The 23,633-nt window shown below is 41.3% G+C and overlaps 2 long non-coding RNA genes across 2 annotated transcripts; both read left to right on the top strand.

Moving 5' to 3' along the window:
* Positions 1-865: 865 nt before the first annotated feature.
* Positions 866-13,446, top strand: LOC120885804 (uncharacterized). Its single transcript, XR_013440048.1, has 2 exons — positions 866-1,074; positions 12,630-13,446. It is a non-coding gene; the product is annotated as an uncharacterized LOC120885804 (long non-coding RNA).
* Positions 13,447-17,153: 3,707 nt separating this feature from the next.
* On the top strand, positions 17,154-20,726 carry LOC144364947 (uncharacterized). Its single transcript, XR_013423110.1, has 2 exons — positions 17,154-17,611; positions 19,302-20,726. It is a non-coding gene; the product is annotated as an uncharacterized LOC144364947 (long non-coding RNA).
* The last annotated feature ends 2,907 nt before the right edge of the window (positions 20,727-23,633 follow it).

Raw genomic sequence — 23,633 nt, 5'->3', positions numbered from 1 at the left:
CTAGATAAAATATAAAAATAAGGGTTGGGGATATGGCTCAGTGGTTAAACACTCCTGGGTTTAACCCCGGTATCAACAAACAAACAAACAAACAAAAATCCTGATAGACCAAACCTGATCTTTTATTAAAATTGGGAGCCATCTTGCTACAAAGCCATGAAAAGCTAATTTCGGCTTTACTATAAATTACTGCAAACTCTGAACCTGCTTGGAATGCCTGCCTGTGCCTTGAATTCACCCATGCCTGGCTCTCTGACCAGATAGCAGCCCTCTCTGAAACTTTAGTGACACCTCATAAATATTGGCCTTCCCTGGCCAGTCAACGACCCTCTCTGAGGCTCTAATGGTCCTCATAAATTCTGATGTTGGGGCCAGCAAAAAAAAAAAAAAATGTAAACTACCATTAGTGTGATGCTTGTCAGAGTTCTGTTATCTGTAAGCCCCCTTTTGTGTAACTTTCTGGGCTATAAAGCTGGTGTTGGGTGCAGAGCAGGCTGAACTGTCTTGTCTGCAGGACAGGCTGAACAGATGTTGGCTGCAAGATAGCCCACGCACTCAAACCCCCCTCTATCTGGTCCTTTATCACCTGTTTGTGTCAAGTCCCGCTCAAAGCTGAGCACTCAACCCCCCTTGGGCCAACAAGGCAGCTTGCAGACCCAGAGGCCCCATTAGATTTGGGCTATAAAAACTCCCTCCTGCCAGGCCCCCCTCTCTCTTGCTCTCTTTCTCTTGCTCTCTCTCTCTTGCTCTCTCTCTCTCTCTTGCTCTCTCTCTCTCTCTCTCTCTCTCTCTCTCTTGCTCTCTCTCTCTCTCTCTCTTGCTCATTCTCTCTCTCTCTCTCTCTTTCTCTTCCTTCTTTCTTTTCTCTTTGTTGCACTGCTGCAATAAAGATCTTTTGGTCACTCCGAGTGTTGTGGTCACTTTCCTTTCATTGGTGCCGAAACCTGGGAGAGGGTTAAAACCCACTTTTGGGTCCCTCTTCCTTCGGAAGTGCCACTCACCAGATGGCCTGAACCCAGGCCTGAACCCATTTTCTCGACTGCCAGAACTCCATCCACCACCGACCTTCGATTGGTGAGTTTCCCCTTCCTGGAGTCCTAAACCCAAAGGTGGTGTCAGGAGGATTTGACCATTGATTGTCAGGCAAACCTCTTTGCCCACCTGCGGGGAGGAAAACACCCCACCACAGCCTTTAAGGCTATGGTGGCCCTCAGGGACTCCTTCCTCTGGTAGAATAGACTCCTGGGTTCAAAATTATTCCCCTTCCCCCTCCCAGCTGTTAGTTACCAGCATAGGCTTTGTAGGTCTCCCTCAAAGGACTGTGTAACCTCCGGGGACACAAAACAGAAAACTGAACATCACATCCCACCCAGACCTTCTTGGTGGCTCTCCTAAAATCCTAGTCCTCACCTTCAAGACTCTGCCGCCAGAGAGACGCTTACCCTCCCCTTCCTCTCTCTTCCCTGGTCTCTTTCTTTCCCCTCTTTCTGGCCCTGCGGCCCTGCGAGAGTCTCCGGCCTCTCCAGGAGGGGTCCCGAAAAGAAAAGCCTTGGCCAAGGTCTCCCACTGCTATGGCTCTGTCCAGGACAAGAGCCTCGACTGTCAGGATTCATTGACAACCAATCTCTGCAGCTCGAACCTGCCACTAAGGCACTCCTGATTTTTGGCTCTAGCGGGGACACCCCTTTTGCCAATAAATCAGTTTCCTCCTTCTCTCTTATACTACGGTTGCGTCTCCTTCCTTCTCCTCTATACCAAGTTTGTGTCCCCTTCCCTCCTCCTTATACTACTTTGCGACATGGGTTATGTGTCCTCTCTGCCAGTCGACTCTCCCCTACAATGCCTCTTGGATAACCTCAAAACTCTCTCCTTGACACCAGACATCAAACCCTCAAAATTGATCAAATATAGCACCCAGGCCTGGCCTACTTATCCCTTAGACAACCAAAGCAGATGGCCCCCCTTTTGGGTTCCTGGATCCCTCCATTCTAAGGGATCTCTACAATTACTGTGAGCATTCGAAAAAATGGGTAAAAAGCTGCTACATCAAAGCTTTCTTCTTGCTTGTACTCTCTGCACCTCTTGCAGATCTCTGCAAATTTTTCTAGCTTGCAAACCAACACCCACAACCACTGATCCCCAATCTTCTCCTCCTCCAGACTCATCCACTACTTTTGACTCTACTGATGAATTTCCACCCTATCGCCTGGCTCAAATAGGTCCTCACCCTCAACCTTCTGCCCCAGCCCCTCCACTGTCTCCCCCACCTGAACAACCTGACTTCTTCTCTCCACTCACTAGATCAAAAAACTAAACAACCGCCTTTCCTCAAACCATTGCCTCTTTTCTGAGGTAGCAGGTACTGAAGGAATCCCTTCACCCACTCACTCCTCTCTTCTTCTGTCAGCGCTCACACCAGGTCCCACCAGGTCCCCTTACCAGCTAACCCAAAGCTCAAACAAGCTGAAGAGAGCCCTTGGACCCCTATCAGAGATCTGGAGAAAATGGCCTTTAAAGTTGCTTTGTCATCACTGAAAACAGGTTACTAAGAATTGTCCCTTGCCAAGGCCAATGTCTCGGCTTGGCACCAGAATCACGAGGCACTCACAGCTTTGTAGGTTCAAACAGCAATTCTTTATTCCAGCTCTCACACCGCCTCCACACAGGTCCAGGGGCAAACACGTTCTGCTGTCTCCCGCACAAACCACCTACTCCACGAGGCTCTCTCCAAATCCCATTTCAATCTCACGAGAACTCAACGGGAACAAGCAGCAGGAACACCCTAATCCCAGCAATAATCTTCAACTTCCAACTTCCCTAAAACCCATTATCTTAAACTGGCAACGCCTTAAACTCAAGGAGCCGGTTACTTCCTCAAACCTGATCAGCTCTAAACCCGGATCTGCCTAGGTCCTTGAGCAAGGTCACCTCATTAAAGCATGCATGCAATGTCCCATAAATGTCCTCTAAGCAGCATGGGGTACGCTTGGCAAGGAAATTTCGATGCGTCATTCCTACTTGGTAATGGCCCTCAGCATCTCCCCCCTTCTGATTAATTAAACAACAAGCAATGCGGCTTAGGACCGTGCCTGGTAGGTTGTCCAATTCAACATATGGTTCTTACCCGTCATCGGATGAACTGACCTCTAGGCGTCAGTCCCCTGTCTTAGGTTGAATCCACTGCAATCAGATCAACCCGTCGCTGACTACCGGTCCAGCATTCAGCCATGCTTGTGGATAGGCCTAAGCACCAGTGGGGGGGTGAGGTTCTTGCCTCACCTCTGTTGGCCCCCAAATTTAACCTTGGTGCCAGTGGGGGGGTGAGGTTCTTGCCTCACCTCTGTTGACCCCCAAATTTTAGACCATCACTAGTAGAAGGGAGGAAGATACAGAAATGCCACGACACCAAGCCAATTGACGGCTCCTTTGGAAAAATTGCATCACTGGTGACACCATCAGCAAAGATGCCAGCATTACCACAATTAACATGGGGTGCGCTGGCAAGGAAATTGCATCACTGGTGACACCATCAGCAAAAATATGCCAGCAGTACCACAATTCGCTGCACCAGACGATAGTTCACGATGCATGCAACTGATATATAGTCCAGGCAAGTTCTGCAGGCAGTTCAAAGTGGAAGAGTCTATCAATATATCCATTTCCTCCCAAAGTAAATCAAGTCCTTGATTGAGCATTACTTGTTGAGTTATATTCATTGATGCATCAGTTTATACAGTTTACTGTGGTAGCTATCATAGAAGCTGTAGTTTGGTTTTCTTAGTCTTCACCGGCACTGGGATGGAGATGGGAATTCTGGCAATGATGTTAAAGAGACATTATCCTGAACAGAATTATTAAATATAATGAAAAGGAAAAGTGAAAGTAAACAAACAGATCTGTTAATCACCTTTAAAAACAATAGTAAGCAAACAGATCTATTAACCACCCTTGAAAACAATCATTAACAGCTGTTTACCTAATTAGATTAAACCACTTAAATCACGTGAATAAAAAAAAAATTCGGATCCATTTTTTCATGAGCGCTCCTCATATAAAAATATGGACATACACACATACTGACATGCAACACAAAACAGTGCAGACATAACATACAACACATAAGACAATAATAACGGCCTTGTAGCTTTACCTAGGTAAAATCTCCATTGCAATGTTTAAAAACTCCACAGTCAAAAAATAAAACACAGTCAAAAAACAAAACTGATCAGAAAAACATTAACCTAGGTTTGTATGAGCTCAAAAAATAAAATAGAACTACGATATGGGAAAAATGCAATAATAAAATAGATATTGAAAAAAAAAAAAAAAGGCACCGTGGTTAATCACTGTCGCAGATGTAAGAATAGCCAAGCTGGAGCTCTGGATTTCAGCTGTTATGGATTTCAGTCAAATCATCTTCTTTTTCTGTAGAAATTGTTTTGGTTAACCTCTCTGGAATCCAAATCGGCTGCTGTTCTCCCTGTGGGAACACACAAACGGAACCCCGACTCCAGACAATAACTGGGTCGGGACCTTTCCATTGTCCTGTTAGAATATCTTTCCAAAGTACCTTAGGCTTATGTACATTTTTCGGATACATATGTCTTTCCGCAGCACTAAGTCCTGATGAATCCAAATTTAGAAAGTTTAGAGTAAAAAGAGTTATTTTAAGTTTATCTTTGGGGGATATATACCCCTTTCCAATTCCCTCTTTTTGCTTTAATAGGTACGTTTTAATAGTTTGATGAGCTCTTTCAACTATGCCTTGTCCCTGTGGATTGTATGGGATTCCTGTTATATGAGTAATACCAAATGATGAGCAAAATTGTTTAAAAGATTTAGACGTATAACCAGGACCGTTATCAGTTTTTAACTGTTTAGGAACACCCACAGTGGCAAAATTTTGTAAGCAATGAGCTATAACATCTTTAGTTTTTTCTCCGGCATGAAGGGAGCCCATCAAAAATCCGGAAGAAGTATCAACTGTAACATGTAAATATTTTAATTTTCCAAATTCTGGCAAGTGTGTGACGTCCATCTGCCAAATATGGTTAGGTATCAGTCCTCTAGGATTGACTCCAAGATTAACTTGTGGTAAAAAGGTCACACAATTTTGACATTGTTTTATTATATGCCTGGCTTGTTCCTTAGTTATTTTAAAACGCTTTTGTAAAGTATTAGCGTTAACATGAAACCTTTTATGAAAATTTGTAGCTTCTTCTACAGTAGAAAAAATATGTATATCATGTGTAGTTTTATCTGCTAAATCATTGCCCAAACTAAGGGCTCCAGGCAATCCTGTATGTGCCCTGATATGTCCTATGAAGAATGGATCTTTTCTATCCCAGATTAGACTTTGTATAGTGGAAAACAAAGAGAAAACAGTAGAGGAAGGGGAAATCCTACCAGCATCTTCAAGGGATGTTATAGCATTAACTACATACTGGCTATCAGAGAATAAATTAAATACAGAATCTTTGAACATCACAAAAGCTTGTAGAACTGCATTAAGCTCTACCTTTTGAGCTGACTGTTTGGGAACTAAAAATGTAAAAGTTTGATCAGGGGTAACTACTGCAGCTGTACCATTATTAGACCCATCAGTGAATATATTTGGAGCATTCATGATAGGTGTTTTTCTTGTCATTTTAGGAAAAACTACAGGATGCTTAGACCAAAAAGACAACAAAGGATTAGATGGTAAATGATTATCAAATGAAACATTCGATTTACACATGATTATTGCCCAAGTATTTAATTCATTAGCTAACTCATCAATTTGCTCCATAGTATATGGAGTAATAATTTTATTGGGAGAAATTCCAAACACTGTCTTTGCTGCTCTTATACCTTTGAGTATTAATTGTCCTACAGCCTCAGGATACCTAGTAAGAATAGTGTTAGGAGAATAAGATAAATGTATCCACAATAATGGACCTTCCTGCCAAAATACTCCTGTAGGAATATTTCTTGTTGGTAGTACAATAAATAATAAAGGCAAACTTATATCAATTCTATCTAAATGCATATTTTCCATATATGTCTCAATAATTTTTAATGCCTTTCTAGCTTTAGGAGTTAACATTCGGGGTGAATTTGGATCTGATGGACCTTTTAGAATATCAAATAAAGGTCCCAACTCTCCTGTTGGTATGCCTAGATAAGGCCTTATCCAATTTATATCTCCCAACAACTTTTGAAAGTCATTAAGTGATTTGAGTTGATCTACTCGTATTTGAATTTTAGGTGGACGGACCATGGTTGAGGATAATAGAACTCCTAAATAATTAATTGGAAAATTTAATTGTACTTTGTCTATTCCTATCTCTAGATTATAATTTTTTAATAAGTTTGTAAGTGTGGCATAACATTCCAGCAATGTGTTTTTATCTTTATGTGCCAATAATACATCATCCATATAGTGAAATATTTTTAGTTCAGGATTTTGATTTCTAAGTGGCTGGATTGCTTTATTAACATATATTTGACACATAGTTGGACTGTTAGCCATTCCTTGAGGGAGTACTTTCCATTCATATCTTTCATCAGGACCTTCATGATTTAATGCAGGGATAGTAAATGCAAAACGTGGACTATCCTCCGGATGAATTGGAATCGAAAAAAAGCAATCTTTAATGTCTATAGCTAAAACATGCCACGTTTTTGGTAAAGCAGACAATTGAGGAATCCCTGATTGAGCAGGTCCCATAATGACCATTTCATTATTAATTGCTCTTAAGTCTTGTAATAATCTCCATTTACCCGATTTCTTTTTGATAACAAAAATGGGAGTATTATGGGGAGATACGGAAGGTTGTAAATGTCCTTCCGCTAATTGTTGTTTGACCAGATCATGGGCTACTTGTATCTTTTCTTTAGTCAGGGGCCACTGAGGAACCCACACTGGTCTTTCTGATTTCCAAGTAATTTTGATTGTCTCAGTGGCCCTTTCTGAAAATCCAACCCATGTCTGTCTGTTCCTTGATCTATTTGAATTGGCGCTGCTATACCTTGTTCTTGTTTTCCTAATCTTTTTTCTTTCCTGATACCTTGTCTAGCCCTAGTAGTGGGCACATTAGGATTGATGTTATTTGTTAACATCAAACCTAGTTGATCTAGGACATCTCGTCCCCATAAATTAATAGGAAGGTGATCCAAAACATATGGCTGTATAGTTCCTTCACATCCTTCAGGATCCTTCCAATCTAATACCATAGCACTTCTATGGGGATTAGTCGCCACTCCTAGGCCTCGAAGCGTTTGAGTGGCTTGTTGTAATGGCCAATGTTTTGGCCATTCTTGAAGAGATATGATGCTAAGGTCAGCACCTGTGTCCAGCAGTCCATTAAAGTCACGACCCTGAATATTTAGTTTTAACATTGGGCGAGAATCTAAATTTAAAGACAACATAGCCCAATCTACACCTGTGGAGCCTAATCCCTTGGAACCTCTTTCTACATTAAGACTAGAGAACTTATTATGTAGGCTGGGTAGTATTAACAACTGTGCTATTCTATCTCCAGGTGAAATTACTGATATACCTCCTGGAGAACTAGCTATAATTTTTATTTCACCTACATAATCGGGATCAATTACCCCAGGACTTATCATAAGTCCTTTTAATGTAGATGAACTACGTCCCAACAATAAGCCTACTGTTCCTTGGGGAAGAGGTCCTTTTACTCCTGTGGGAATGATTTGAACTCCCATCTCTGGAGTTAATACTGCTCTGGCAGAGGCGCAGATGTCCAACCCTGCGCTCCCTCGGGTTTGTCTGATGAGGGATTTAATGGACAATGTGTCCTGGGCACCACCCTGATGGGGTTTCTGGGTTCCTCCACTGCCCCGTATATTTGTGGTTGTGGGCCCCGGAGCATTGGGCCCCCCAGTCCGTTTTTTGGCAATGAAGCCTGGTGCCTTTCTCCACGATATCGTGGGTAAATACCTGATCCTTGTCCGTTTTTTGATAAGGGAGTACCTTCTATGGTGGTTTGAGAACGGCATTCATTAGCCCAGTGTCTCCCTCTACGGCATCGTGGGCAAATACCCGGTATTCTATTCCTTTGATTTCTAGTTTTGTTAAACCCTCCTCTTATGGGGCAACTCCTTTTAAAATGTCCTGTTTGTTCACAATTATAGCATGTTTCTAGCCTGGCATCTAAAGCCTGTTGTACTGCAGCTGCCAAGACTTGCCCTTGTTCATTAACATCTCTACATAATTTAATATATGTGTTTAAATCTTCATGTCTCCATGGTCTAATAACCTCTCTGCAGCAACGATTTGCTTGGTCATAAGCCAGTTGTTTTATTAATGGCATTGCTTGTTCTGTGTCACCAAAAATTTTGGCAGCCGTTTGAATAAGCCTATCTACAAAGTCAGCGTAAGGTTCATTAGGTCTCTGTATTACCTTAGATAGCTGACCTTGTAAATCTCCATGTCCTTGTAAAGTCTTCCATGCCCTAACTGCGTCTGCAGCAATCTGTACATATACAGCAGGATCATATTCCATTTGTTGCCGCTGACCCTCATAAGGTCCCCTTCCTAATAACATTTCAAGATTTCTTTGAGGGTAACCGGCTGCTGCATTTCGCCTAGCTGTCTCCATGCAAAATTCCTCATTGGCAACCTTCCATAACAAATATTGTCCTCCATTTAGCACAGATTTACACATGCTAGCCCAATCTGCTGGCGTCATGTCCAAGTTAGTAATGGACTCCACCATGCTTACCGTGAAGGGGGCTTGAGGACCATAGGTTGTTACAGCCTCCTTTAACTGCTTCACTGTGTTAAATTCTAAAATACGGTGAATTCGCCGCCCTCCTGCCTGTTCAAATACAGGGCATGCTAATCTTTGAGGTCCTGTCTCAGGATCCCATCTATCAACTACGGGGTTTGAGGGCCACTCAGCTGTCTCCATCGGTGGGGCTGTTGGTTGAATTACACCCTCTGGTAAAACGGAGTTAGTGACAGCCTCTGGTTGTGGCCTTTTTCCTAATAACCCCTTTTCCTTTAAATTTTCTCCCTTTCTCTGACTAGCTCGAGAGACCTTCTCTTTTGCTTGACCTAAAATGTCTTCCTCCATGGTCTGAATCTCTAACAATTTACTTAACACTTTTTCGGCTTCTTTTTTAATAATTTCTAATCTTCTATAAAGATAACGCAACCCAATAAGATAACACAAAACAAAACCACAACTGAATGAAACAAAAACTGAATAAAAATTCACTGTATCAATTTTCTCTTTCTCGGGGCTAACAAACTTCAAACCTTGAGTCAACCATTTTTCCCAGTTTGCCTGAGAAATTTCTAGGGATAGGCAGCTTGAAACAAAAATGAAATAAATCAAAACAAGAACACATTGTTTTTTGAAATGGTCACCCATTCTCTCGCCTTCCCTCAGGGGGGAGCGATTTTACTCACCTCCAAATTCAGACGTTCCGCGTACGGGCCACCAAAATGCCAAGGCCAATGTCTCGGCTTGGCACCAGAATCACGAGGCACTCACAGCTTTGTAGGTTCAAACAGCAATTCTTTATTCCAGCTCTCACACCGCCTCCACACAGGTCCAGGGGCAAACACGTTCTGCTGTCTCCCGCACAAACCACCTACTCCACGAGGCTCTCTCCAAATCCCATTTCAATCTCACGAGAACTCAACGGGAACAAGCAGCAGGAACACCCTAATCCCAGCAATAATCTTCAACTTCCAACTTCCCTAAAACCCATTATCTTAAACTGGCAACGCCTTAAACTCAAGGAGCCGGTTACTTCCTCAAACCTGATCAGCTCTAAACCCGGATCTGCCTAGGTCCTTGAGCAAGGTCACCTCATTAAAGCATGCATGCAATGTCCCATAAATGTCCTCTAAGCAGCATGGGGTACGCTTGGCAAGGAAATTTCGATGCGTCATTCCTACTTGGTAATGGCCCTCAGCAGTCCCTTACAGGCTTTTTGGGATATTCACTCCCATCCTCCCCTCTCTACCTGTTCTACTGCTCAAGTTTTCCTTGCTAGGGAAAATCCTATTCTTTTACATCACTCCTTCCTCATTCTCAGATCCACAGCTGCTCTCAGCCCTGCCTTCCCGTCTTCCCCCTCCCTACCCAGGCCCACAGAAAAGGCTTAACTGATCTTCTCCAGAAATCTTCACCATGGCTGATTTTAGGACTTTCAGCAAAAGAATCTCTACAAAAAGTTTAATGTAGATAAACTTCCTATTTTCCTGTTGCCCTGTTTTACTTGGTCACTGGCTGGAAAAATCAGCACTCAAAAAGCTAGACACCCCTTACTAGTTTTTCACAAAATATGTGAACAAGGCCTCTGGCTTTGAGCTGGGGCTTCACAGAGAAGGCTACATGTCTAAGATAAGGAGGTTACCAACTGGGCTCCATGATAACAGCTGGCAGGGGTGGGGAGGGTGGAAGAAAGAGGAGAGAAAGGGAAGAAAAAGCTCTCCCCCTTCCAAGTGTCCTTGAAGGGTTAACTTGCCCAGAACAGAGAAGAAAAAAAAATGCTTTTTGTGAACTTCTGCAGACTGTGAACTTCTGAGCCCCTTCCCTTACATGTTGGGTACAAAATTCTGAAACAACCTAAACTTGGAGTTCAGGGAATTAATTGATTACAACAGAAGCAGTGCCCTCTGAATCCAGCTGCAACCAAATAAGACTGTTTCCCTATCTTCGGTGCTATCTTAGGTGCCTTGCCTTGTCTGTCCCTACAATTCTATATACTTAAACATTGTTCATGTTTTCATGAAATGGTCAACAGATGTGATTAATTGTGTGCTGCAAATAACAAAATATCTCTTGTTAAAATGGAATAATTTGCCTAAATTCAGAAATTTACAAGGATTGTTTCAAAGTGTGGATAAAAAAAGAGTTAACAGATAGGAAAGAGAAATTAGAAGGTTCTAGGTATGGATTTAATAGAAGGAAAATGTGTTTCTAGGTAAGAGAGTCTATTAAGTAAATAAGAGGGTTTAAGTAAGTGCTAAAGAAGGTCTGTGTATACAACTATGGTTAAATAACAACTGTTATTTTGTAATATTGTAATATGTTATTTCTTTAAAAGCTAGACTTGATTAACATAAAAACATCAATAGTAATTGTGGTGCTATTACTCTTCTTTGTATATTAAATGCTTTCATATTTTCCAGGTATATGTCATTAAGATAGAAGCTTAAAAACTATATCAAGCTGGTGTTCTCCAAAAGGTTGCATGGTTATTTTAGGCTTATAAAAATAGCATATCGGAGATTTATTTATATCATTTAATGTTTTATAACTGGACCTGTTATCAATAAGATTAATATAAAGTTCTATACACTGGGTACAATTTAAATGTAATATACTGTATTACCTAGTATTCATGTGACATCAAGCAACAACATATATGTAAACTTTATAAAATAATATTAAAAAAAAAAAAGATCAGCTTCAATACTAGAACACTTTACCTAAGATTTATAAAGAGCCCTGGCTTACCTGAGATAAGGCTATGCCTCCGATCTTACTACATATCAGAATGACTCCAAAGTAGGCCAGATTTCAGATAAAGCCCAATACTCTTAATTTAGGGTGAAACTGACTTTGCTGGATGTTTGTGATCAAGACTTAAGGTTAAACTAAAATGGCCAAGAAAACCAATATTTGGCTCTGGCCCTCTGAGTCAGTCTGAATCCAGGGAACAGGGAACTTCTCTAAAGAGCTTTGCAACTCTGGGCCACATAACCTCCTGATCAGGGAGATTAATGAGACCACTGGAGAATGAAAAGCCAATCAGTGCATTTGCTGTGAATAGGAGGGTCATTGGAGACAGGAGACATCCCTGATGCTTCCAAGGGAAGCCACATAGTCAAGCAAGACCTGGACCCATCCTAGCGCAAATGGCACTAGCAGAACTGAGAAGCTGCTCTCAGGTTCCCCCACGAGTGACCCCTATGGGAACTCGGCTGACTCTTAATAGATAAAAACAAAGTCAATTTTGACCAACTTGATCTTAAACACCTACCAAAACCAGTTAAACAAAAACACAGTCATTCCTGGGAGTAGCGAAAGACAAGAACACCTAGAAAAGAGGAAACAGCAACTAAGCCAACAGGCTCCATGGGGAATGTTCAGTCAAGTATGGCCTTGGCTCCACCCCCACAGGATCCGTTAGTCCTCTCTATGTTTCTCCTAATAGGACCATGTCTATTAAATTGCCTACAGAAGTTCCTACAAGATCAGATACACAAATTCACCAACAAGTCAGTCAATCAACTACTTCTTTAAGACTACCAGCCCCTGATGCCCAAGACAGAGACCTATGACTCATGACCAACTCCTCTGGCTCCAGAGACTCTGTGCCCATCTAAAACCCTCTCTAACTCCCTTTTCCAATTTTCACAACCCCTCTTTCACTTCCTAGGAATGAGAACTACTCTCCAGCACGTCCACTCTGCTTATTCTGTCTGCTCTACAGTATCCCCACAAGGAAGCATCAAACCTAAACTCCCCCTGGTGCCATGTCTCCCACCTTAAAAAGGCACTTGTTCCAAATGTCCAGTCCTGGACTTCCACCACACCCACCAAACTCAAAATCTCCCGCCAACCCTCTTCTTCTTTTACTAATCATTATTCTCTCTCAAGTTTTTATCTCAAACCACAGATGCCGCTTCTACATCAATGTGACTTGACACCAGGATGACACCACCCACTCTCAGTTTATGGGTCAAGGCGATTGCCCTTCCACTGGCTACAATCAGGCTGTCACCCTTAACATTACTGGATTCAACCAAGCCACCTCCAATACTTCCTAGAGTCCCTGCTACAGGACCAGTGGCTGATACTAAGAATCTCCTCCATCCAGGATTGGTTTGATGCCATCGAGGACTTGTGGCTTCAAGAAACTTTTATGGACTTTACCCTACCACAGTAGTTGTCTGTAGCCACGGAGTGTTATTTCTGGCTACCCTGGTGTTCTCAGACCTGTCTCCTGAACATTCCTCCACTTCCCCTTCTAGGTCTAACTCTGCCCACCATTAAGCACGAAGAAGCCAGAGGACTTTACGCTGTCCCCCATGTCACTTACAAAAACAAAAAGGGAGGAATGTTGGGTGCAGAGCAGGCTGAACTGTGTTGTCTGCAGGGCAGGCTGAACAGATGTTGGCTGCAAGATAGTCCACACACTCAAACCCCCCTCTATCTGTCCTTTATCACCTGTTTGTGTCAAGTCCCGCTCAAGGCTGAGCACTCAACCCCCCTTGGGCCAACAAGGCAGCTTGCAGACCCAGAGGCCCCATTAGATTTGGGCTATAAAAACTCCCTCCTGCCAGGCCCCCCTCTCTCTTGCTCTCTTTCTCTTGCTCTCTCTCTCTCTCTCTCTTGCTCTTTCTCTCTCTCTCTCTTTCTCTTTCCTTCTTTCTTTTCTCTTTGTTGCACTGCTGCAATAAAGATCTTTTGGTCACTCCAAGTGTTGTGGTCACTTTCCTTTCAGCTGGGCTGTAGGAAAGGTAGGGGGCTGTTTTGTTCCCGCCGTTTTGGGAGGGAAAGGCAGCCCGGCCGGTCGAAATAATAAGCTTGCTTTAATTTGATTTTAATTGGAGTCAGTGGTCTTTTCTTGCGTCCTGGTCTAACATTTTGGAGTTCCCCAGCGAGATGACCCTGCCCGACCAGACCACAAGACCAGACTGCTGGAAATTCTGAAGCAGGCCTTCGCTCCAGGGCTCCGGGCTGGAGAGCCACTCTAGGGGGTGCGCAACTTGAGACGTTCCAAGGCCTCGGAGTGAGCCTTTGGTCCCTGGAGCACTGCAGTGAACTGCCGCACTAAAACTATTAGCAAGCATCTGGTGGAGGAGGCCTCCATAGGTAAGTGGCGCCTTTATAACATCTGATATCCGGTTAAGGGAGATCTCTTCTGATGACAGAGAGGTGGCCTGGCGAGGCTCACATATACTCCTGTCCGGACAGTAACGAGAAATCGTTCTGTCTTCTGTTCTGTAGGGAATTCCTCTGGAAGGGTAGAGAGGTGCCGACGGGCACACACATGCTCCTACCCCGGAGCTTTAGCAAGATGTTGCATTGCTCCTCTGTTTTTCTGTTTTGGCGCCCGGGTTTCTGTTTTCTTGTGTTTTGTTCTGTGTTCTATTGTAAGGGTCTGGCGAAACGTCGGAGGGAGAGACCACCCAAGAGACTGACTCCATGCAATTGGCAAAAGGGGATATTTATTGGGGATCCATTCCAGCGCGCTGGGACTCTGTGCTCACTCAAGAAGGGAGAGCAGCCCAGAGCCCAGAGCAGAGTTCAAGCGGAGTTTAAGTACACTTTTGGAGAGGGTGGGGGGCTTTGCATACATCAGAACAAATCATCATGAGGCGCGGGAAAATGTTCTACGTGCCAAGCAACTCGGAACCCTTAGCTATTAAACAACCAGAAAGTCAGTGGAAATATTTACTGGGCAGTTCCAGTATTGTCCTAACAGCTGCAGGGATTACAGGTTTTGGGGGTAGCAGAGGGACTCTAACAATACCTAGTCTTTTACTTTTTAACCCAATCTCTGCACTTTGGAAACTTTAGGATGCCTGGTCTTTTACACTTTAACTCAGGCTCTGCGACTTAGAATCAGCTTGGAAATTTTACCTTAACACTATATGTTTTTTGTTTGTTTGTTTTTGTGCGTTTTGTTGTGTGATTTCTGTGGTGAAAACTTAAGGATATTGGATGTGAAAAAGGGTAATAAAGCAAGTCAGCCTGACACCCCTTTGGACTGTGTTTTAAGGAACTGCGATGAACTTTACCCCCCTTTGTTAAGCAGGAGGAGAGAAGCCCCTGGCTGGCTGCTGGAGCACACCCACTGCAGAGGGCAATGCCTGCTGGGGATCTAAGAACTGAGTATCTCCCAGGTTAACAAGTGAGACTCCTTTAAAACCCCTTGTCCCTCCAGATCAAGAGAGTCACAACCTTTGGGCAGAGTCCCTGGTGTTTCTCCTTTGTTAGCAAAGCAATAAAACTCCCTTTTTCTTTTTCTCAAAACCCTGTTCTCATTATTAAATTGGCATTAATTGGCTCTAAGGTCAGGAACCGAACTTTCAGTTACAAATTTTGATACCACCCCCCCCGCCCCCCCCGGAACTTTTTGAGAGCTGACTACTGAAATGTTAGGAGATGGAGTGTGCTTGAGGTGGAATCCTGTAAGTAAAAGGAGAAACTGAGGGACTCCCAGCAGCTGCCGAAGCCCTGTTGCTTCGGGGATTCCCTCCTTCTTTCCCTGCATTGTAAGGATTATGCCACCTCTATCTTCTTGAAAAGAGAAAAAGAAAAAGGAGACACTTAATGCAGTAAAGTCGCCATGGAGACCCTTGATTTTATATTTCAGGTTGCCCCTCTGTGAAAACATCTGGTCCCCTTGTGGGGACATCTATGGTGCCACTGGTGTAGGAGATTTTTCTCTTATCTGCTCTGTTTTAAAGGTTTCTGTCTGTCAGCCATAGTCTGGAGCTCCTCTCTGTCTGTCCTGTGTCTTTGTTTCTGACCCTTTAAGACATGTGCAATAGTGTGTTGATATTATAAATTTGCTGAGGGCCATTACCAAGTAGGAATGACGCATCGAAATTTCCTTGCCAAGCGTACCCCATGCTGCTTAGAGGACATTTGATGGGACATTGCATGCATGCTTTAATGAGGTGACCTTGCTCAAGGACCAAGGCAGATCCGGGTTTAGAGCTGATCAGGTTTGAGGAAGTAACCGGCTCCTTGAGTTTAAGGCGTTGCCAGTTTAAGATAATGGGTTTTAGGGAAGTTGGCGGTTGAAGATTATTGCTGGGATTAGGGTGTTCCTGCTGCTTGTTCCCGTTGAGTTCTCGTGAGATTAAAATGGGATTTGGAGATAGCCTCGTGGAGTAGATGGATTGTGCGGGTAGACGGCAGAACGCGTTTTGCCCCTGGACCTGTGTGGAGGTGGTGTGAGAGCTGGAATAAAGAATTGCTGTTTGAACCTACAAAGCTGTGAGTGCCTCGTGATTCTGGTGCCAAGCCGAGACATTGGCTTTGGCATAAATTGTTTCTTGGGAATGATCTTGGCTGAATGTGTGTCTAAAAGATGATGTTTTATTGTAACAATCTGGTATCTGAATGGGTTTTTGATGCATTGCACAATGCTGCAGTTAAAAGTTGGGTTTAGGTAATTGTTTAGTTTATGATTTCAGATAATTCATGCCGGAGAACTTAAATACTTAGGATGGAAAACTAAAGAACTCTACTTCCAAGTTGGCAAGTAACTTCCCAATCATTCAGTCTTTTTTTTCACCAATTTTGAATTGGGTAGCCTGGGAAAATGTTACTGTGTGCATTAATTTGGACAAGGATAGTAAATCATAGTATGGTATCTGTTGACAAAACAAGATGTAAAGATATAAAATTTTGTAAATTGTATCTTAAACTTGTATCATAATTTTCAACATCGGAACCTGAAAATTATGACTTATGGTTAAAATGCCTTAGGCCCGAGGTGTCTGCTCAAAATAGCAGTTTTTCCCTGCTCCTTCAGACCTCAGCCAGGACTTGTTGAAATGCAAATGAAAGAAGCCTGCAAGCTCAGTGGGAGACTGATCTGAGGCCTTAAAAAAAAAAAAAAAAAAAAAAAGTAAATTGTATGGTATTTACTAATTACTGGCCAGTATTTTTTTTTTTCCCTAGGACTCTTGTTTTTTTCCTTAGATTCTGCATTTTTCTGAGCTCTTGATTTTGATCCTACAGACCTAGGTTAATATTTTTCTGATCAGTTCTATCTTTGACCAACTGTGGAGTTTTTGAAACATTGCAATGGAGATTTCACCTGTGAAAAGCTACAAGGCCTTTACTATTATTATGTGTGCACACTTTTGTTATGTGTTGTATGTCTATATATACATATGTCCGTATATCATATATATGATATACAAATTAACATATATAAGGAGCGATCATAAAAACAAATTTTAAAAAATGGATCCAAAGGTCTTTAATTCATGTGATTTAAATGGTTCAATTTAAATTGGATAAACAGATAAAAATAAATGTCTTTAAATTTAACTTACAAGTTTTTCTAGGTGTTCAAAAAAAACTCATAAAATATTAATGTCTATAAAATATCTAATATGCCTTGGTTCTAGGACTTTTCCTTCAACAAAAAAAAAATGGTTTACACTGTTCAATACATTTGTCTAATATTTTGATAAATAAGTAAAGTAAATTTGATATGGGATTACTCATTCATGAGTACTTTTGTTAGATATCTGATTGATTTACTAAGGTCTGTATAAGTTTGTACTAAAGTCTGTATAAGATTGTAAAAATCAGTCATGTGTTAAAGAGACAAAAATTTCTTAAAACATAAGTTTACCCATAACATTGTGTTTATTAAGTTTTATTTTTTTTCTAGAGCAAGCAACCATAAAAATTAAACAACTGGTTAAATAAGAACTGTTATTTTAGAGCACTGCACTGCCATTTCTTTAAAAGCTAAACTTGGTTAATGTAGAAACATCAATGTAATTGTGATGCTATTAATGTGCTCATATCTTCCAGGTATACAAGTCTGTAAGGTAGAAACTTTGGAAGAGCATTATATCAAGCTGGTGTTCGGAAGTTGTATGGTAAAAAATATATTGGGGATTTATTTACCTGTTATCAATAAGATATGTAAAGTTTTGTTACTTCTTACATTGGGGAACAATTTAAATGTATTTTTAAGTTAATGAGAGCCTAATCTATGTAAAGGTTAACAACTTTCAGCCTTTCTTTAATTCATGTTTTAAATGTGATATCATATGGTGTTAGCTAATGTTCATGTGACCTCAAACAATTTATGTAAACTTTGTAAAATGATAATTAAAAATACAAAGATCAGCTTTAGAACTAAAACAATTAAGACTTATAAAGAGCCCTGCCTTACCTGAGATGAGGCTCTGTGTCCCATCTTACTACATGAGAGAATGACTATGAAAACAGTAGGCCAGATTTTAGTTCATTTAAAGTTATGTTCAAAAGTTTGTTTTTTTGTTGTTTTTTTTCTGTCAAGATTACTAGGATCTCAAACAGGGGATATAATGTATAACTCAGCCAAAAATTCAGGGTAGCTGTTACACGAACTAAGTGTTTTTACTCTTGCTAATTTTATTTTGTAATTTCCTTATAAGTGATCTAAAGATTCCCTGTTAGTGTTTTACAGAAGTGTTGCTTTAAGAACACAACATGGGTTAATTTAAGATAATAAGCCATCACCTACAAGACAGATAGGATAATACAGATCCCAATTAATAAAAGATGAATAATTATAAAGTTATAGACATTAAAGCCCAGTACTCTTAATATAAGGCTGTTAAAATTTGTTTGCTGGATGTTTAAGATTAAGTTTTAAAATTAAAGTTAAATTAAAAGGGCCAGAAAAACCAATATTTGGCTCTTGCCCTCTGAGTCAGTCTGAATCCAGGGAACAGGGGACTTCTCTAAAGAGCTTTGCAACTCTGGGCCACATAACCTCCGGATCAGGGAGACTAATGAGACCACTGGAGAACAGAAAGCCAATCAGTGCATTTGCTATGAAGAGGAGAGTCATCAGAGAAGGGAGACATCCCTGGTGCTTCCGAGGGAAGCCACATGGTCAAGCAAGACCTAGACCCATCCTAGCGCAAATGGCACTAGCAGAACTGAGAAGTTTCCCCAGGAATGACTCCCATAAAAGCTCAGCTCACTGTTAACAATAGATAGAAACAAAAGTCAGTTTGACTGCTTCATCTTGAACACTTAGCAAAGACAGTTAAAACCAAAATACAGCCATTCCTGGGCATTTTAAATAATAATAATGATGATGATGATAATAATAATAATAATTTAAGGTATACACTTTATGTTAGCCTCCCAAAATAAGTAAGACTGGAGGCTACAAAGAAGGATTCTCAGACAGAAATGTCTGATAACTATAAAAAGAGACTATCAAGAGGAACTGCCAGAGACAGAAGTTTTTAGTTTAAGGCCTACAGATATTCCTAACCTACACAGGTCGGCTTCGTGTTTGCTAGTATGATTATCCAGCCCTGAGTAACAGAATTAAAGGTTTCTCTATTAGACACAGAGCTCATACTAGTAAAAGAATTTTGCAAGATCAGATGACATTAAATTATTAAACTGTATCTTATGGGGAAGGACATCTGTAACACTAAAAGTTAAATGTTATGCTTACAGTCCTGATAACCGTTAAAGCCTGGTGAGGAAACTTCTATACAGTGACACGTTCCAGCTGCTGCAACATTTACTCAGTACTCATGGTTTTTGTTTCTCTCATAGAAGCACCCATCCCCAGATGACTTTACAACCTGTTCTTCCCCAACCAGACTTCAAACCGAACTGACTTCTAAAAGGCAACTCATGTCCCTCACGCCGTGCCCCCTCACTTCACCCTCTCTCAGCTCAGAAGAAGCCAAAATGAGTGATGCCTCTCTTCTTACAACAATTGAGCCAAAAATAAATAGATTATCAATATAAGTAATTAATTAAGTCAGGTAAAATCAGGGAGAACAGTTTTGGGTGAGTTCTAAAAATTTAGAGACTGTTACCTGAGGGATTAAAATTCCCTCAGTGCTCTTCCCCTACCCTATCAAAGATTTGAAAGGGACACATAAGAAAAGGGGGGAATGATAGACCCAACCTGATCTTTTATTAAAATTGGAAGCCATCTTGCCACAAAGCCATGAAAAGCTAATTTCGGCTTTACTATAAATTACTGCAAACTCTGAACCTGCTTGGAATGCCTGCCTGTGCCTTGAACTCACCCATGCCTGGCTCTCTGACCAGATAGCAGTCCTCTCTGAAACTTTAGTGACACCTCATAAATATTGGCCTTCCCTGGCCAGACAACAACCCTCTCTGAGGCTCTAATGGTCCTCATAAATTCTGATGTTGGGGCCAGCAAAAAAAAAAAAAAAAATGTAAACTACCATTAGTGTGATGCTTGTCAGAGTTCTGTTATCTGAAACCTCCTTTTGTGTAACTTTCTGGGCTATAAAGCTGGGCTGTAGGAAAGGTAGGGGGCTGTTTTGTTCCCGCCGTTTTGGGAGGGAAAGGCAGCCCGGCCGGTCGAAATAATAAGCTTGCTTTAATTTGATTTTAATTGGAGTCAGTGGTCTTTTCTTGCATCCTGGTCTAACAACCCCAAAACGGAAACATTTTTCTTTAAATTGAAATGCCTTCACCAGTGAACAAATCAATGAATTTAGAACAGCTTCAATTAATTTTTACTGGATACATACAATTCATGTAGCCACCATCCAAATGAATACTGAGGGTATTTCCTGTGGCCCAGTGGGCTGGCTTGCCTTTTTTGTTAAGGCCCCCAAATCTAAAAATCCAATGTTCCTTAGAACTCCAAAAACCATGAAGATATTTGTACAATGTGAATGTTCATGAAAGGCTGACCTAAGCAGAGGAGGGTTTTAATAATCAAGTGGGTAGGATGACTGTCTTATGGGTCCAGTGAGATTCTCTCCCCAACCTCTCCAGTTATTGTCCAGTGGACTCATGAACAGAGTGGCCATGGTGGAGGAATAGAGATTATGCTCGCCTGGGGCTGGGGATGTGGCTCAAGTGGTAGCCTGCTTGCCTAGCATGTGTGCGGCCCGGGTTCGATCCTCAGCACCACATACCAACAAAGATGTTGTGTCCGCCGAGAACTAAAAAAAAATAAATATTAAAAAATTCTCTCTCTCTCTCTCTCTCCTCTCTCTTTAAAAATAAATAAATAAATAAATAAATAAATAAATATTAAAATTCTCTCTCTCTCTAAAAAAAAAAAAAGAGAGAGATTATGCTCGACAAACTCAACAGTCAACAGCATGGACTTGAACTCACTAGGACTGACTTGGCCACAAACTGCTAAGCCCCAAACTATAAGCAGCAGAGACCAACACAGGGATGGGGATGCAGCTTGCTGCTTTCCATAAAAGAGGCCCTGGGTTCGATCCCCAGTATAAGGGAAAAAATATATGGAAGCATACACCTATAATTCCAGTGACTCAGGTGACTGAGGCAGGAGAATCACAAGCTCCAGGCCAGCCTTAGCAACTTGGTGTGTTACTAAGCAATTTAGGAACACCCTGTTACAATTTTTTTTTTTTTGGATACCAATGATTGAACTCAGGGACACTCAAACACTGAGCCATGTCTTCAGCTCTATTTTGTATTTTATTTAGAGACAGAGTCTCACTGAGTTGCTTAGCATCTCGCTTTTTCTGAAGCTGACTTTGAACTCCCCCTTTTCAGACTCCTGAGTAGCTGGGATTACAGGCTTGTGCTCCTGTGCCCAGCTCCTGTTAAAAAAAAAATTTTTTTTTAAACGAAAAGGATTGGGAATGTGGCTCAGTGGCAAAGCACTCTGAAATCAATACCTGGTACCAAAAGGAAACAACAACAACAACAACAAAATACATATAAACAAAAACCAAAAAGGGTTTGGGATATAGCTCAATGGTAGAGTGCCTCTGTTTTAAATCCAGTATCAGTGGCTGTAACTCAGCGGTAGTGCACTTTGTGTGAGGCACTGGGTTCGATTCTCAGTGATACCACTGGTTATCAGTTATTGCTGACGAGTTCTCCTGCCTCACATGTTAAAATTTGAACCTTAGAGAAGCACACTGAGGCAAGCAAATAAAGCAGAGTTTATTTAAAAAGGGCTAACATAGACTTCTCCCTGGAGGGACAAGCGGGCCATAGCTGATATCCCCAGAAGCAAGGTGTTCGGCCCTTTTTATGTCCTAGGCTTCCTTTATTTTCCTGCTCTCTCCCCCTTATTTTTCTCCTTCCTGCCTATGTGACTAACCCCAGGAACGCTCACTAGACCCAGGAATGCTCCGTGGGATGGCAAAAAGGTGGGAAACAGGAGGGCTGAAGGGGAAAGGGCAGGATGGTGCAGCCCAGGACACATTAACTAACAACTTTATAGCTCCCAGTGGGGAAGGGCAATTCCTGGGACAGGTTATTTTGGCAACAGGTTGGAGTAGGGGGCAGGTTCTTGATAAGGGTGGAGGAAGGGCTCTGAAGGAATTATCATTTCAGTCCTTCAGGGGACAGTCTCCAACTTGCCAGACTCACTCAAAATTGGTCTCCTTGATCACCTGACTCGATTTACCTATCTATACTGACTGCCCGTCTAATTCTGGCTTCATCAGCACAGCATATAAATAAATAAAATAAAGGTCTACCAATAATTAAATTTTTTAAAAATTATTATTTTTTAAATTTTAGTATCACCCAAATAAATATGTATATTTATATATTACATATATTTATATACATATTGAGTATAGATGTTAGAGGGTTAATACATATGAATTATGAAAAATCATATCTATGTCTAAATTTCTGATGGAATTGGGAAGTGACCAGAGCAGTGGGAGATAACTATGATCTTCAGTTTCTTCTTTTTTTTTTTAATATTTATTTTTTAGTCATAATTGGACACAATACTTTTATTTTATTTTATTTTTATGTGGTGCTGCGGATCGAACCCAGGGCCTCACATGTGCTAGGCAAGCACTCTACCACTGAGCCACCACCCCAGCCCCTAAGTTTTGTTTTTCTTTGGTGTTGGGGATTGAACTCAAGGGCATTCAGCTACATCCCCAGTCTTTTTAATTTTTTTATTTTGAGACAGGGTATTGCTAACTTGCTAAGGGTTTCATAGGGTTGCTGTAGCTGACCTCAAGTTTGAGATCCTCCTGTCTTAGCCTCCTGAGTTGCTGAACTTATAGGTGTGCGCCATTGAGCCTGGCTCTAAAATTTCCTTTTCAATTATTTTCCATACTCTTATTTGACCCCTAATTTATTTTATCAGTCATTATCATATCCATTGATATCTTCTTGTCTTCCCTGCCTTCCTTATTTCACCCTCTAACTTGCTCCTGTAAAAAACTGAAGAAATTTGGTCCTCTAATTTATGACACACCCCAAACAAAATCAGGAGCCCTATCAAGTTTGCAGAGAAGGTAGAAAGGGTTGTTCAGAGGTGCATGACAGTTTTCGAAATGCATTAAACCCATTAAATCTATTTCCACAGAAGTTGGTAATTTCTTTATTGATTTTTTTCTTAAATAAAATCAATGAACACACATAATAAAAACTTCAGATCCACAATAGGGTAAAAATACCATGTTTAGAAATTCCTTTGAATCTCCTCACCTAGTTCTATCATACCTTATTTCTTGTTTGTTCTACTATACAAAATTAATGAGTTACTTTTTCATTTATACATGAGAATGGTGTCAGACAGATGTTTCATAACACTGTCCATGTATTTAACATATATCAACAGATATTACATCTGGAAAATAATTTCCATTGAAAAATGCAGGGCTCTTCCTAAAACACATGTGAAAATGTCAAAGAGGTAGGCTCAGTGGTAGAGCACATGCCTAGTGTGTCGAAGCCTGTTTTCCATCCCAAGTATTGTTAAAGGAAAAAGAAGATCAGAAGTTGGGGCTGGGGATGTGGCTCAAGTGGTAGTGCGCTTGCCTGGCATGCGTGCGGCCCGGTTCAATCCTTAGCACCACAGATGTTGTGTCCTCTGAAAAATAAAAAACAAATATTAAAAAAATTCTCTCTCTTTTTCTCTTAAAAAGAAAAAAA

Source organism: Ictidomys tridecemlineatus, chromosome 6 (genome assembly GCF_052094955.1).
Source record: "Ictidomys tridecemlineatus isolate mIctTri1 chromosome 6, mIctTri1.hap1, whole genome shotgun sequence".
NCBI classification, from domain to species: domain Eukaryota; kingdom Metazoa; phylum Chordata; class Mammalia; order Rodentia; family Sciuridae; genus Ictidomys; species Ictidomys tridecemlineatus.
The sequence above is the reverse complement of the archived record's forward strand: the minus strand, read 5'-3'. Positions and strand labels throughout refer to the sequence as shown.